Here is a 12,669-nt window from a genome sequence, read left to right on the forward strand (position 1 = left end):
TCTTTGCATTGAATAACATATTCGATTCATTCCATCCACCTCATTGTTTTCTTTCTCTGGAAATTCAGTGTCGTCAAAAAGTGGCAGCTACTTAAAAAAAAATCGTTTTAATAGGTTTTTGAACAAAAATCTTCTCGGAAATGCTCGGTGGTTGGTGGTTAAATTTAAACACAAGGAAACACGAATTCTATTTTGAGATAAATTCGTTCCAGATATGAGAAAGTAAACTTTCAATTTTTTATACTTTCGGAATAATTCGCATAATCACGAAAATTAATAAATAATACGGAGGACATCTTTATACCAAAAGAAACAAAAAATCCCCAAAAGTTCCACGTGAGCATAACGTCGCCCTTCTATTAAAATTCCCTAAGTCCATTCTTGTTTGTTTTTCTAATTAACAGACACTTAATGTGATATTAATACCCTTAACATGTTTAAAGTTTAAAAATGTTAAGTGCGAGCTTTAGGAAAATAGGCAATGGTTAAAGAGGAGATATCGGTGCATATTGGACTTAAAGTTTCGAATATCAAAATGAAAGGAAAAAACAGAATTGTGTAAAGCAGTACACATTCTTGATGTGCGGTTTAAAAAAGGATCTCTGTTCTTGACAGTACGTCCAAAATTGAGCTCAAGGATTAACCGGGGTTCATTCCGTAAAACGATTATCGTCAAACGATAACGTTTCGACGATAGTCTCACTCCACATAAGACAATAATCATCAAAGTAATATCGTCAAAACGATACCTTTTTCACGATAGCTAAAATGGTATCGCTTGTGTTAAACTTCAGCGTAATTTATTATTGATACAAAGTGAAAATGAAAACCTGTAAAAAGAACAGAATTTATACAGTTACGAAGAAAATAAGAAAAAAAATAGAAGACCTACCTAAAGTACCTAAAGTAATCTTTCTTTCTTGTTGTAAAATAATTTGAACAATTATTACCAGTGTTTTGTTGGAAAATCTATCCAAAGTATAGTAGGATTTTAGACGAATACCAAAAATAAAATCCATAGAATGAAAAAATTCGACAAAAACTTCGAGTAGAATCTTACTATGCATGGGTTTTTGACATTTATACGAGATTTCGTTCTGAAATGTTGATGCCATTGATATTGCATTTGTATCTTGATGGCTGTGTTCGTTGAGTAGTTGTGCATTTGGAATCATGTGTGTTTTCCATTGGGTATAACTGTTGTTATTTTTTAGTTTTATTAGTGAAAATGGACTAACTGGGCTTATTTTGCAAGAGAAAACAATAGCAAAGCTAATTAAGTTTTGCTATCTTTTTCCACCGTACAAGAAGATTTGAAAATGATTAAGTTTGACAGCCTTTCTAAAATGCAAATAGTGTTTCGATGTGTGAAGTGCAAGTAAGATAGTTTGATTCGTTTTAAAGAATGAAGAACTGATTAGATCAGCACCATATATGTAAGAATACCTACTCCATGTGCATTTTGTATTTTGTAATTTGATTAAAATAAAACTATATATTTTGTTCACAAACATGCAAATAAACAGACCATAATGCATTATCTGTAAACCAACTCCTCCATACAAGGTTTTCTTCACAAATTTTCACTCGACGCCGATCCCCGACGGAATTCGAGTGGAATCAAGCTCATTTGAACTCTATTCAGGTATATAAAGAATTGAGGCGATCTTCAAGCTCGCTTCAACACCGCATGCTAATGTAGTAGTCTACGAACAAACCCCGTCCTTGAAGCAATTATTAAATTAACTTTTTTAATAGAATCTCATGTTTTCTTACCATTTCTCCTTTTCTTGAATATTGTTCATTTTATTAGTTTTAGTTAGTTTTTTTGCTTAGTTAATTTTAACTTTTGATTTTTACAAAACTTTCTTATATTTGGGTGTTTTTTTTTTAAATTATTATTCTGACAGATCTTCTTTCAGTTGTTTTTTTTTTTTTTATAATAAGCGCACACTCAAGGGGATATATTACCCTTATTATGTAGACACAGTGTGAGCACTAGGAAAGGGAGAGAGGGGTTGAAAGGAGATGTCGGTGCACATTGGTTTTGAATTCCTGAATATTGCAATAGCTGGGAAAGACAGAGTGTGGCAAGGCATTCCACATTCGCATAGTACGGCTAAAGAACGAATCTCTGTACTTGACAGTACGACCGAAGATGGGCTCGAGGGTATATTGATGAGCATTCCTAGAAGCGCGAGTATTACGGTTGAACTGTTTAAGGGGAGGAATGCAGCTGGCTATTTCTCTAGAGCATAAACCATTAAAATAACGGTAAAAAAGCGTGAGACAAGAAACATTTCGACGATGTTCAAGTGACGTAAATGATCTTATGATGGTAATATCACCTATCAATCTAAATGCTCTACGTTCAATACTATCCAAGAGGCTTAAGTAAGTTGCAGGAGCACCAGCCCAAAAATGGGAGTTATACTCAAGCTTTGGACGTATATAAGTCTTGTAAATAACAGCCAGATTAGAGGGGGAGAAAAACTTCTTGCATCACCTTAGAAAACCCAAACATCTTGCGGCATTTTTGGCGACATCGCGTATGTGATCGGTCCACAAAAGGTGGTTGGTGATACAAATACCAAGAATATCGAGATGTTCAGTTTCCTCGATGCAAGTGCCATTTATGGATAATGGCAGTGGGGGTATATTTCGCTTTAACGATTCAAGACAGCATTGCGTTTTCGAAGCATTAAATTCCACGCGGTTTCTTATTCCTCATTGTACAATGCTGTTTAGGTCGGAATTTAATGAGCTTATCATATTTTGTCGTTGCAGTTCCACATCCGAAGAAGAGGGGTGTGAATCTGAAAACGAATATGAAAAGCTAAGAGTACTATCTTCAGCAAAACAATGTATTGGATTAGATGTTGCAGACAGGAGATCATTAATAAAAATGAGAAAGATTGTTGGAGATAGAACAGAGCCCTGGGGCACATCAGCATTTATTTTGTGGTTTTCAGACTTGAATCCATCCAATACAACTTGTATTGAACGATTCGAAAGGTAATTACTAATCCAATGAAGGAGGGATTCATGCAAACCGAAAGCACGCATTTTCGATAAGAGAGCCTGATGCCAAACCCTATCAAATGCTTTTGAAATATCTAGTGCAATAATCTTACTTTCTCCAAAACTATGTAAAGATTTGTTCCACTGTTTGGTGAGATGAACCATGAGATCACCAGTGGACCTATTGCTACGAAAGCCGTATTGCCGGTCATTAAGAAGCTTCTGTTCCTCAAGATATTTCTTAAGCTGATAATTAATCAGCGTTTCCATGACCTTGGAAAGAAGGGACGTAAGTGCAATCGGTAGATAATTAGACGGTGAGAAAGATTCGCCTTTTTTGGGAATAGGCTGGACAAATGCGGTTTTCCATCCGCTCAGAACGAGACCTGAGGAGTAGGACAGATGAAAAAGCTTACGCAGTGGTTTTGCCAGCGATGAAGAACACCTCTTCAGAAAAATAGCGAGGATACCATCCGGACCAGCAGATTTGTGTATGTTAAGATCTTTTAGGACTCTCGCTACAGTGCGAGTGCGAAAAAAGATTTGCCCCATAGAATCATTAACTCGCTCAAGTACAGGCGGAGTCATAACACTCACTGGCAGAGTTGGCGATTTCTCACTGTACTATATATGGAATACCGAAAAAACGCACTTATTATAATATACCTTCAATATTAATGAGGTTTTTATAGGTAAAATAAATCAATTTTTTCTTGATCTATATCTGTCACAATACAAATTTCCCATTGGCAGAGGATACCATTGTTTGACAGGCAAAGATTTTAGACTTGCTCTTGAACATTGCATTTGAAACGGAATAAAAAAATGAAGCCAATTTACGTTCCTTGTGGACAAAGTATTTATAAAATTATACCTAATTAGATTTATTAATTTACAATAGTATCAGACATAAGTAGCTTATATTTTTCAATTATAGTTTTATTGTCGGCGACAACAAATGAAAACAATAACAATGTTGATATGTTTGGTAACAATGATTTTGTTGCAAATTTTCAGAACTTCCCATAGACAAAAACCAAGTTTTATAACATTTTTAAGTTATCGAACAAGCATTATTTGTCTTTGAGTTAATTTTGACATTTAAGTTATGGTATAGGAGTGTATATGAAATATACAGCAGAGTCATTCCGTAATTTTCGAAACGATAATCGGCAAAACAATTATCATTAACTATTAGTCAATAATTTGCTTCACGTAACTTTGTGACTAACTGAACAGAACTTAAACAAAGATAATGCTTGTTCGATAATATTCTTTCCGAATGAAAAACATCTTTTATAACTCCTATTCATAAAAGTGCTCCAAAACATGACATATCCAACTATCGCCCGATTTGCAAGTTATCCGTAATACCAAAATTTTTAAAAAAAATTGTTTGGGATGAGCTTTCGGTTTTATTAAAAGAGACTATATCACCATTTCAATATGGATTTGTTTCCGGGAGATCAACTTCTATAAAATTTACAATTTTCTCTAACTTTGTTCTAAATAATCTAAAAAAGGATATCAAGTCGATGTCATATACACGGATTTTGCCAAAGCATTTGATAGAGTTCACCATAAAATTATTAATTAATTCATAAACTGGAAAAACTAGGTGTACATTCTTACTTGCTAGATTGGTTGCGTTCAATATGTCCGTATTGATCCGATCGTCTCAAGTCCAATAGATGTATCCTCGGGTGCTCCTCAAGGTAGCCATCTTAAACCGCTTTTGTTTCTTATATTCATAAATGATTTACTTGATTTTCTTTTAAATAGAGTCTCCACTTCGCTAATCATTTAGAATTCATAGTTAATAAGGCCAAATCTATGCCTGGATTTTTTTTCCGCAACTCGTAAAGGTCTAAGTGATCGCCATACTTTAAAAACGCTTTACTTTGCTTATGTTAGATCAGTTCTAGAGTACTGCTGTGTGGTATGGAATCCGTTTTACAAAACTCATTCTGTTAGAATTGAAAAAAATCAAAGCAAATGCTATGCCACCTTATAATACTCGACGTCAACTTCTTGTAGTACCCGTGGCATGATGGTTAGTGCGTTGGACTGTCATGCAAGGTCTAGGGTTCAATCCCTGCCTGTGCCACCTTAATTTAAAAAAAAAAAATAATAATTTTCGCGGGTACTGCCTCTTGCGAGGAATTGACAAATCCTTCAAGAGTAATTCTTGTCATGAAAAAGTGCTTTCTCAAACTAGCCGTTAAGATTCGGCCTTAAATTGTAGGTCCCTTCCATTCCTGACAACAGTACTCGCACACAGGAATGGTTGAAAGTTGTAAGTCACTAGGCCCTGGTTCACAACGGACTGTTCCGCCACCCCATTTGATTTTTTTGTCAACTTCTTGCCAGGTCTGAATACCTTAGAAAACCGCCGCAAAATATTTTCCATAATGTTTATTAAAGATATTTTATACTATTATATTGACTGTCCGTTTTTATTGTCTCTTATAAATTTGCATGTTCCAACTCGAGTGCTTAGAAATCGTTATTTATTCCATGAGGCACTTCATAGTGTTAACGAGCCAATATTTCGCTGTGTCAGAGAAATTAACCAAATATCTGATTATATTAATTTTAATTTTCATTTGAGTAGGGATACATTTAAAAATATGCTCAGCTTGTTCTTTCTGGTTAATTAATTAAAATGTATGTTAAGACACATTTTGTATTTCGCTAGTCTGTAAGAGTTACTATAATCTCTAATTGGTGTTGAAAACAAATAAATCAATAAGAACCCAAACCAAATTGAATTCCATGTAGAAGCAAACCATAAGAAAGTGACAAAAAACAGCCCGTGTATTTTAAATTTGATCCAGGAGCATACGCCAGATGCCCTTAACTAAAATAATTATATACTAAATGTATCAATTACGCAGTTAAGTATGTTCGGTGATGGTAGATCTTTTGGTTTCATATTTTATAGATCAATACAAAAAATAACTGAAAACTACAAAAAAAAATTCTTTGAACATCAATTTAAAATATTTCATTAATCTAAAGAATTTTTGTTTTTGATTCATCAAATCCTGGTTGGAATCAAATTTTGTTTAAATTATGGAGCGGTCAGCTAAAAGTTCTCATGTAAATAGACATTTGTGGGATATTATAAAAAGGCCCGACTGATAAATAAGGCCTTACTCTGGGGACTAATCCAACAGGAGTATATTAAAATTACTTCTAGATTCGTAGAGCTGTTCGTCACAATCTCAAGATGTGAAAAGTTATACGGCAAAAAATTATTTCCATAGAAGTACTATCTCAAAGTTTGGTATTGTAGATAGTTTAAATATATGTCTACGGAGTTTTTTGAAATCTGAACAAATTTGTTTACGAACTGCAATACAGTTCATGCAGAATATGACTTATCCTGTTTTAAGCTAAGCAGATCTTCTGGAGATGGTTAGTGCGTAGAAGATTACAAAACTAAAAAAAAACGATTTTGGAACAGATTTGTAGTCTACCTTTTCGAAAATTAAAAAAAAAATAATCTTTTATCCTTCGCACTCTTATTTAAATCTTTAATTAAATAAATATGTATTCATTTGTTATTTCATGCTTTATATGTTATTTTTGTATGTTGTTATGTCCACTGACTAACTTTTTTTTTAGCTAAAAGATACTTATACTATATTTTATTATTACAAAAATATTCTTTAAATCCTGGACGTGTTTTTCACATACAGTCGCTGGCCATATTGTTAAACGCATTTAAGATTTTATGCAAAATCTCAATTTTCAGCTATTTTAATGAGGTTTTCGAATATTGTAATGCATTTAAATTATTGTGTATGTAGAATATAAACTATTTCCTACTTTTTATAAAAATAAAACAACAGTTTTATAGAATTTTGTTTTCTATAATATTTAAAAATATTGCGTATATCCTAATAGTTATAAAAATTCTGCAGTGCGTCTAATAATATGGCCAGGCAGTGTATATAAAGGATTTCATTTGGATTCGTGTCATTTTTATAGTGTTTTGTGGTCAGCTAATGATCGTTTTTTAATTTTTTATTTCGAGATTTTATTAATTTTGTGTTGATATTTAATTATATTTATTTTTAAATTGCGCACATTCGTTGGCCTTATTTCTTATGTCTATGCCCCGCCGCACCACCGGCCGTCGCCGCTGCCGGAGAAATCGTTGTCTTGTTTGTCTATAAAATCACCATCAGGGCATAATGGAATAATGTCTTCATTCGCAAGGCAAGGCGAACGCATCATTATCATCGTCAGTGTTTTCTTTACTTTTTGATTTAACAGAGAAACACGAGTGTACGTACAACTCGGAGGAGAATCTATAAATACTTTATTGCAAAATAATCTTTGGTCCCAAAGAGAAAAAATAAGTCTCTATGGTTGACAGAGTCGTGTTTTTGCGCTATTCCTTGACTATCAAATGACATTGGAAAGGCAGCACGATAATGGGAAGGAAGTATGTACAACCAACAAAACAAAACACACTAAATTCAATGCAATTCGAAAAATCTTCTAAACGTTGAGAGTTGCAATTATTTGCAATGTCAATGATGCACTACTTCTCATCATTGACGGAAAATTTGTTTTCTTTTATTGAGCGACGAGCATGTATTTGATTAAACGACAAGTAATTCGTCTTCTTGGCAGCAGCGTACGAGTGTACCTATTTTTTTCCCGTTTGTGGGTAAAAATTATTGATTGATGTCTGAAGATTTAAGCGACTCGATGACGGCCAGGAAACCCATAACAAGGTGACTGGCGACAAACTTAAGTAACTTAATTTTTGTATAAGAAATGAAAACTTAATTCATGAGTCTGAGTCGTAAGTGATTGTATTTGTAAGGAAGAAGATTTCTAATGGCTTCTTTTAGTCTTTGAAGATAAATAAGAGGTGCTTAGTATTTTTTTTTTCATCTTTTGTTATCAGGTCAGGAATTTAAATTGAAAAAATGAATGCAGATGCAAATTTGTTTTAGGTATTAACAACCTGTTTCAATTAAAAGAAAGTGTGTATTGACCAAAGAGAGAATACTTTACGTGCGCCCAAACTTTGCTATTTTTATAAATTGTTGTAATTTAGGTTATATCCTATCCCTTAACGTTTTTCCTTAAAAATTAATTTTACATTAGAGTAGGCTCGTTGGATTCTCATGGGGATACTAAATCAGTCTTAAAACTCAATAAATTCTCTGCAAAGGGTAAGAAACCTTCGGGTTTATGGTTCATGTCACTTTGTATTCTGTGGTTAAGATTTCCTAAAATTCAATATTTTGTTAAAATGGACATTCTAAATAAAAAAACTAAAGCTTGAACTTGACTAAAAAGCTTTTACTAGTTCTTGTTTTAAGATGTCTCTTCAGTTGAAATGCGAATATGACGAGTTCATACGCAACAGTCTACAGTTTTATAGAAAACTGTCATAATTGGATTGCTGATTACTTTTAAGGGGAATCAATAGAGAGTAGAGGAGGTTCACTAACTTCTTTTTTTGAGATACTTTAGCGAACCTGGATTTTAGTTTAATGTATAAAAGGTTTTAGGATTTTAACGAAAAAAATTGATCAAAGGGCACGTAGCCCAAATAGTTTTAAAAGACGGGGCGATGGCAATTTTTTGTAAACCATATATGTAGTCTTCCTTATGCCTTGCGCGAGCCGGTAGAAATAGAACTCCGAAAATGTATGGCCGATGGTATATTGGAGCAAGTTGAACATAGTTCATGGGCAAATCCAATAGTTGTAGTAGATTGCAAAATAACGATAAATAAATTCATCTCATTGCAATATCATCCACTTCCTCGTTTTGATGACATATTCTTAAGTCTGTCAAATTGTAAATATTTCATAAAAATCGATTTTTCAGGAGCGTATCACCAATTGTTAGTTATGCTTAAATCTTGTGAGCTTCTGACAATTAATACACACTTAGGAATGTTTAGATATACTCGCTTACCTTTTGGAGTTAGTTGTGCTAATGCAATTTTCCAATCAACCGTGGGAATGATTTTATTTGGAATGCAAAATGTTGTTTGTTTTTTGGGATGATTTGATAATTGGTGTTGAGTCGGCTTCCAAATGCATTAGTTTGTGCATTTCTATTTTTAGAAGATTAAGTAAACATCAAGTTAAGATTAACATCCAAAAATGCAAATTTCTAGTAACCGAAGTTTAATACTTAGGTCATGTTTTATCATTTAACGAAATGAAACCCAATCCAAGAAAGGTGCTCTAGCTTCAAAAAATCTTCAACAGCTACAAGCTTACCTCGGTCTTTGGAATTATTATTCTCATTTCATACCGAGATTATCGAAAGTTATCCGTGCTTTACAGACTTTTAAAAAAAGGCGTTGAATTTAAATGGTCGAAAGATTGCCAAAAAGTTGTTGATGAGTCTAAAATATATTTGTTAAAAAATAAAGTTCTTGCTCTCTACGATCCATAAAAAACCTTTGGGAATGTATGCGGACGCAAGTCCATACGGTTGCTCAGCAATTCTTGTTCATTTTGTAGATGGAATCGAAAACGCGACTTTTTTGCAAGCTGCACATTAAGTGACAGTGACTGGAATTATTCGCAGTTACACCGCGAGGCATTAGCTATAATTTTTGGAATCCGGTATCAGTTTCAGTTATTCAGCGATTATGAACCTTTAAAAGAAATTTTCAACCCAAAAAAGTCAAATTCTTCAGTAGCAATTGGTAGACTAAAAAGATGGTCGGTTATTTTATCAATGTACGACTATGAGATTAAATTAAGACCAGGTAGACTTATGGATCACGTTGATGCCCTCTCACATATACCCTTGGATGAGTGGTATCCTAGAAGACGGAATGGATTGTATACATTTTCCCAATGAGGCGAATGAAATTCCGTTAGACTTCGAAGAGATTTGTAAATCGCAAAAATTTTGTACTGTCTTACATAAAATTTATAATTTTGTAAAATTCGGTTAGCCTTCAAAGAATGACGGTGAAATTAATTAATATTTTTTAAAAAGGCACGATTTTCATACAGAAAATAGATGCAGAAAAAAAAGATAAAAGCTTCCCGGAGTTTCCGGAGCTATCGATTGTTTCCATATTTCTATATCCAAACCACCTAAGATCTCCTGATGAACACATCAACTGGAAGGGGTTCTTCAACCTTAATGTCTAAGATAGGCAATATTGCTCAAGAATTCACAAGTGTGGCCGCCAGTAGCCAGGCTCATTTCCCCACTCAAAAATATATATATATTGTATACATATACAGAGGTAGTCAAAAGTATTTACACAACAAGCTTTTTTGTGCACATTCAATTGAAAAAGCTTTTTCTTGTTGTTGTTGTTGCTGTTGCAGTCCAACAAAATGCTATGTTCTTTAAAGCATTGTGCATGCCTTAAAGACCGAAGTCTATTTGGTAAGGATAACGGTACATTGGACAAAAAGCAAAGCAAATGAACTGTGATTAGCGGTAGTCAAAAGTATTTACACACATTTTTATGGCATCAAAAGTATTTACACAAAACTTTAAAATAATTATTTTGCTCCAGACTAATGATAATTCTTAAATTTTGAAGTTTAGCTTAACTTATTATTTTTACATATGAAATTATTAACTGGTTACATTTCCTTTGGCATCAATAAATGCCTGCAATCTGGCTGGAATTGATCCAACCAAATTGCCCGCAAATTCAACTGTTAATTTGGAACAATTTTGGGATATTTCAGCAATTGTGTCATTGCGTTTTCGGTCCTCATCAATTGTATTCTGACTTTTGACGAAAGCCCAAACATTTTCTATGATGTTTAGGTTGGGGCTCTGCGCAGGTCAGGGAAGAACAACTTGAATTACTGCACTTAAAAGTCTTGTAGGCAACCATCCTTTATGACATGGAGCATTGTCGTGTTGTAAAATACAGTCGATAGTTAGAAAAAGCCTATTGCCGGATACAAAGGCATGGTCATTTAAGATTGTTGTATACCTAGACTGCTTAAGAGTGCCCTCAATTGGTACCAAATCTAAGATCTAATCTATTGGTACCGTAGTAAGATCAATATCCCCAAAACATTACCGTGCCACCTCCGAATATGTTTAGCGGCTGAACTGGATCTTTCTTCTTTTCACGTTGTAAATTAATAAAGTGTATACTTAACGAGCCCTGGAATTGAAATGCAGCCTCATCTGTCCACAAAACTTTATACCAAAACTGTGGTGGCTTTTGGATGTACTCCAAGGCAATTGAGAGGCTTTTTTCAATAAGCTGATTCGATGCTGCTGCAACCTTAACGCGACTTATTGTGGGATTTTGTATGATTGTGCCTATCACTTTTCTGCATTCTCTTTGAGTCATCACCGGTTTAACTAAATTATAACCAGTTTTCCTTGAAATTTTATAAATTTTTACTAACTCCAAAGCCGAAATCCCGATCGAGTTTCAGTGGAAAAATCCTTTATTTTCGGCATTTTATTTATAAAATTTTAAATTTTAAAGCATATTTAGTTTGTTATGAAGCCAATAGAACTTAAAGACTACTCTGACTCAAACTAAATGAAAAAAGAGGCTGGGATGCGACCCACACTGATAACTTCCCATCCCGTCTGTCGATTTGTCTTGCTTAAAGGTTTGTCTATATGTACTCGTATCAATTTTTACCAAATATGAGCACTATTTTTTGTAGATTTTATTTTTTATGAAAAAACGGACTGTTGGATTTTTATATAAAAATTATCGAATATTGAAAACAATATTTTCTGTGAAATAAAATAAGTTTGAAGCCAATATGTTTAATTTTTGAAAAAAAAAGCTATTTGAGCCGAAAGTAAATTTTTACCAAGTTTTAGTATTGTTTTTTTTAGAGTTTTATTTTTTGTAAAAAAACTGTCAATTCGAATTTTTAAAAAATTTTACCAAATGTTGAAAACAATATTTCTTGTAAGAAAAAATTAGTTAGAACCTATTATCTCAAAGTTTTAAAAAGATATTTGAGTCGAAAATCATTTTTTACCAACTTTTGTCAATTTTTTTTCGGTTTTTCGAATTTTTTCACACTTTAACTGATTTTTTGAAAGATAAAAGTAAATTAAAGCCAATATCTCAAAGTTTTGAAAAAATATTTGAGTCGAAAATCAATTTTTTCCAACTTTTATACATTTTTTTTTAGGTTTTTATTTTTTGTAAAACAACTGTCAATTCGATTTTTCTCAACATTTTTCAAAATGTTGAAAACAATATTTCTTATAAGATAAAATAAGCTTGAAGCCTAAATTTCAAGTTTTTGAAAAGATATTCAATTTTTACGAACTTTGAGTAATGGTTTTTTTTTATTTTTATTTTTTATAAAAAAAAACTGTCGATTAGATTTTTCTCAAAATTTTATCAGATATCAAAAACATTATTTCAGTCGTAAAATTTTGGAGGTGACAAATTTTTTTTTCAGTTGTATTGATTTATAAAAAGAACCGTTATATTGATTTTTTTTTTCAAAAAATATACCTGTTTGGTATCACGTTACAATATATTATATAAAATTTAATTCAAGTCTCTAGGGTTTTTGGTTCGTAAGATATTTAGGGTTAGCCAAAATTTTCACCTTTTTGTCAAACTGCTATGGTAAAAAAACCACCCACGCAATTTTCTTGAGAGCCCTTTCTGCATCTTTCTGCCTT

The 12,669-nt window shown here is 32.9% G+C and overlaps 1 protein-coding gene across 2 annotated transcripts in view; it reads left to right on the forward strand.

The window, feature by feature from the left end:
* LOC129944165 (leucine-rich repeat flightless-interacting protein 2) overlaps positions 1 to 12,669 on the forward strand; it is an 83,629-nt gene that overhangs the window by 1,175 nt on the left and 69,785 nt on the right. The window lies entirely within an intron of this gene.

This window comes from Eupeodes corollae, chromosome 2 (genome assembly GCF_945859685.1).
Source record: "Eupeodes corollae chromosome 2, idEupCoro1.1, whole genome shotgun sequence".
Taxonomy (NCBI): Eukaryota; Metazoa; Arthropoda; class Insecta; order Diptera; family Syrphidae; genus Eupeodes; species Eupeodes corollae.